Source organism: Triticum dicoccoides, chromosome 5B (assembly GCF_002162155.2).
Source record: "Triticum dicoccoides isolate Atlit2015 ecotype Zavitan chromosome 5B, WEW_v2.0, whole genome shotgun sequence".
Lineage (NCBI taxonomy): Eukaryota > Viridiplantae > Streptophyta > Magnoliopsida > Poales > Poaceae > Triticum > Triticum dicoccoides.
In genome coordinates this window covers 490,898,470-490,903,428 of record NC_041389.1, presented here as the reverse complement: position 1 = coordinate 490,903,428, position 4,959 = coordinate 490,898,470, and positions in this window count along the sequence as shown.

Below are 4,959 nucleotides of genomic sequence, written 5' to 3'. Positions count from 1 at the left end.
AGTATCACTTCATCTGGGATCATATTAGGCGAGGGGAGACCAAGCTCAACTATGTCAACACTCATGATAACCTTGCAGATATTTTCACGAAGCCCTTGGATGAAGCAAGATTTCACGAGTTAAGGCATGAGCTAAATATCATTGATTTGAGCAATGTGACTTGAACCCTTGCACACCCCACCACACTCAACTTGTTGTCTAGTTTAGGTGTAGGCATGGACATAGTGGGAGTGTTGTTCTCTCAATGAACTCTCCCTCCCCCAATATGCATAAATTGACCAACTCTTTCACATTAGACATCTTTGATGGCACGTGTGCTTCAAACATGAGTTTTGGTCATGAGCCCAAGGATAATTCTTCGCGGTGCCATACCAATCGACTCAAACATAGGTGGCTCCGGCCACCGCCCTCTTCTTGGAGAGGTTGTGTCTCGTTTTTGGTCCTTGTTGTCTCTTGCGTTTCTCTCTTCGCGCCGAGCTTGTGCTTGTGGTGTCTTGTTTGTTAGCTCGTTGGTGTGTTCGTTCGCTTGAAGGTTCCGTGCAAAGGTGTTTCTTCCTTTGTTTGAAACTGCATTTTCTTGGGTTCATGGTACTACCGTGGCCTGACACGGTACTACCGCAATGACACGATACTACCGCAACCAGCACGGCAGTAATTTTTTACTGCCGCTAGTGGAGCAGTACTACCGCCCACGGCGCGGTACTTCTGCCTGGGCGGTACTACCGCAATGACGCACAATACTACTATGGAGTAGCGAGCGCGTGGGGGTTAAGAGCGGGCAGGGGGAGTTCCAACTCCCCCATAGCCATTCACTATTTCTCCCCCATGCCGCCTCTCTCTCTCCTGCCCACGAACAGCGCCGGAGGCCCTCGCCGGATCTCCATCTCCGTCTGCTCTCCTCAGATTCCGACCGGTGGGACCGTTCCCCACAACTTCCTCTTGCCATGGAACAAGGTTTCTCCCCAAACCCCTCTCTTTTTGGTTCGTTCTTTTGCTTCTAGGTTTTTGGGGAGATGCTAGCTGTTCTTGAGATTTTAGGCTAAATCTTTGCAAGAGTAGGATGTAGGAGAGTAGTAATGCATAGAGACAGTACTTGATATGTTGCCCCGTGGTAGATTTGATCGACCATAGTACCGCTTTGTTGTCATGGTTGTACTCAGATCCACTTGCAGTTTCGGATCTGAAACCGTGCGGTACTACCGCACCTCCAACACGGTACTACCGCCTGTGTGGTACTACCGCACCTACAGCACGATACTACCGCCCGCACAGTACTACCGTGACTAGTCGCGGCACTAAAATTTTAGTACCGTGCGGCCAAGCAGTGTTACCGTTGTTGTCAAATCTCTGATGTGGCAATTATCAAGTGCGAGTTCTACTTGTTTCACTGCTTTGTTGAGTTATTTGCACTGATCCTTCTCGCGTTTCTTGCGTGTTTGTTTTGTGGTGTGTGGCTCAGGTGCTCCTGCTCGCCGTTCCAATCCAAGCCGTGACACGGGCTCCAAGCATTTGCGAAATCAAGATGAAGATCCAGAGGGCTCCAGTGCCCCCCAACATAGGACCAACACCACCGCCACAAAGGACAAGGAACCCAACATGGGTATGGATGAGATACCACTTGCTGAGTTCATCTCTCGAAGGAAGATCAATCCCTATGTGAATCCTCGTGCCAACTTTCGAGGGAATGACCTGTTCTGGACCAAGAAGCAGAATCTCATTTATCTGGATGTGATCAAGGCCAAGCGGAACATCTATGTGGATGTGCACTTGAACGACATGCATAATATGAGGGAAGAGAAGTACCAGGACTACTTTGGTGAGGCTTTGGATCTTGTGGAGCAATTTGGCATTGAGCACATCATCTCTTTTCACAAAGACTTTGATCCTAAGATTGTGGCTCAGTTCTTTGCCTCGGTGTACTTTCATCCTAATGAGGAATGGACTATGACTTGGATGACCAATGGTCGGCAGCTGACTGCTACATGGAAGGAGTTCATGACTTTGCTTGGTGTTCAGGATGAGGAGCTCGCCACTTCCCAAGGTGTTCGTCCTCATGCCAATCCCGAGTCAGCCAACAAGAACAAGCTTCAGCCCTTCCTCGTTGAGAAGAACCTCTCCAGTGGCAAGTCATCTTGGGTGCTCAACTCCTTCCTTGACATCATGTACCAAATCTTCCGCAACTCTCTTTTCCCACGCATTGGTGACAAGGACAAGGTGTATGCTTATCTTGTGGACATGCTGCTCCTGTGTGAGGAAGCGTGCAATTCTCAGACGCTACCACTTGATGTCTCACATATCATGTGGTGTGAGATTTGGTTTACGGTCTTCAACCGCAAGGTCCCCATCTATGGACCTTATCTGTTTCTTTTGATCTCGGCAACTTGGGAGAAGCTCTACCCTCAGGATGATTTTGAGGCCCCTGATTGGATTCGACATGAGTCCATCCGGCTCCGTGTCAAGACTCAATGGGCTAACACCACTTCTCGTGCTGAGGCCGCGGCTGCCATGGATGTGGATGCGGATGAGGATGAGGAGGAGACAACGGACGAGGACAACTCCGAGGGTTTCATCCCTCCCACCTATGAGCCATCTTGGGCTAAGAGGCTGAAGAATAAGATGAAGACCTTGTTCTGCATGCAGGCGAAGGGGCAGTACAGGACTCACGTTGCCTCCAAGGAGAGTCGCCACCGCGACAAGAAGATTATGAGCCTCTTTGGAGAGGATGCTTCTGGCGGGTCTGAGGAGCGCATCACTCCAGAGGCTGAGTGGATCGCAAAACAAGGTTTCAAGTGGACTGATTCTGAATAGGACGACGAGGAGACCATTCCTGCTGTAGAGTCTGACGAGGAGTGTGTGACTGATTACTCCGCTTGTGTTGTAGGTGTCCTCTCTGCCTTTTTGGCGTCTCGATGCCAAAGGGGGAGAGAGTGTAGGTATTTGCGAGTCTTGTGTCGTGCTTCTTGTGTCGTGCTTGTGTTTGCTTTGCTCGCGTTTGTTCCATTGAACCTTGCTCGTTTTGGTTTAGTTTGCTCGTGAGACTTGGTCTATCATATGGTGTAAGACATATGCACTCTATGATACCTTATTCAGCTTATGATATATTGTGCTACTTATGTTATGCTCATATTTACTACCTTGTTTAGTGTTAGCCTTATTGTTGCAAGATATGCATTGTCTATAAAATATAGGGGGAGTGTTGATCCTAGTATACGTGCCGTGCAGTACAAAGCACTTATCTAGATAGCACGCATCTAGGGGGAGCTCGTCTATATTTTAGAGATGTGGGGTTTGCTTATGTTCTATATTATTTCCCCATGTGCAAATCCCGTATTGTCATCAATCCACCAAAAAGGGGGAGATTGTAAGGGCATATTTATCCCTAAGGTATTTTGGTGATTGATGACAATGCTTTTTCGGACTAATCGTGTGCCTTGAGTATTTCAGACGCTTCGTCACTAGGCACAAGACGGTTTGGTGCCGCTCGAAGACTATTGAAGACGACATTTTTCTACGTTTCCTTTCGGTGGATTTGAGTTATGGGAAAGCCGTACTATTAAGAGGGGGTCCACGTTGGAAAGGTTCGGGTGGAATCATCATGTACACGTTTACTCCCTTTGCACCGCCTTTCCCTTTGCGCTTTCGAGCATCCTCTGTTTTGTTCATATTTTGCAAAGAGAAGGATTCCTAGTGTTGCTGTTCTGAGGCATGCGGTAGTACCGCATGCCCTTGCGGTAGTACCGCTCCTAAGGAGATGTAGTACCGTGGCCTCTGACAAGACTCAGCCGCTCGTGTGGCTGTAGGGGCGGATGTAAATTTTTTACATTCGCGTCCTACGCGGTAGTACCGCCCCATGCACGTGGTAGTACCCTGAGTCCTAGTCTAGCAAAGCAACACGAGCGGAAGTAGGGGCGGATGTAATTTTTACATCCGCTCCCTGCGCGGTAGTACCACATGCCAGGTGCGGTAGTACCGTGTCGGATTTTTGCACTGTTTGATTTTCAGCGGAAGTAGGCACGGATGTATTTTTATTCATCCGCGCCCTTCCCAGGCTAGTCCAATCTGGCCTTGCGATAGTACCGCAAGGGGGAGCGGTAGTACCGCGTCAGCGGCAGTACCGCCCTCAGCCTTTGCGGCTCAGGCCTGGACTAGCTCCTGCCGTAGCAGCGGTAGTACCGCGGTCCACCGCGGTAGTACCATGAGCCCCTGCGGTAGTAACACATGTTTGGAGCGGTAGTACCGCAGGTCACGGGCTGAGTAAGTGGATAATGGTTGGATTTGTCTCTCCACTATATAAGGGGTGTCTTCTTCCTCTAGTTGACCACCTCTTCCACCCCCAAGCTCCATTGTTGCTCTAAGCTCCATTTTCGCCCGATCTCTCTCCCTAGCCAATCAAAATTGTTGATTTGCTTGGGATTGGTTGAGAAGGCTCCGGTCTACACTTGCACCAAGAGAAATTTGATTCCCCCCACTAATCCCTAGCGGATCATGTTACTCTTGGGTGTTTGAGCACCCTAGACGGTTGAGGTCACCTCGGAGCCATAGTCCATTGTGGTGAAGCTTCGTGGTGTCGTTGGGAGCCTCCAATTAAGTTGTGGAGATTACCCCAACCTTGTTTGTAAAGGTTTGGTCGTCGCCTTCAAGGGCACCAATAGTGGAATCACGACATATCGGATTGTGTGAGGGCGTGAGGAGAATACGGTGGCCCTAGTGGCTTCTTGGGGAACATTGTGCCTCCACACCGCTCCAACGGAGACGTACTTCCCCTCAAAAGGAAGGAACTTTGGTAACACATCATCGTCTTCACCGGCTCCACTCTTGGTTATCTCGTGCCTTTACTTTTGCAAGCTTATTTGTGTTATATCCCTTGCTCGCTTGTGTGCTTGTTGTTGTTGCATCATATATGTTGCTCACCTAGTTGCATATCTAGAAAACCTACTTTGATGCAAACTTTAATTTGGT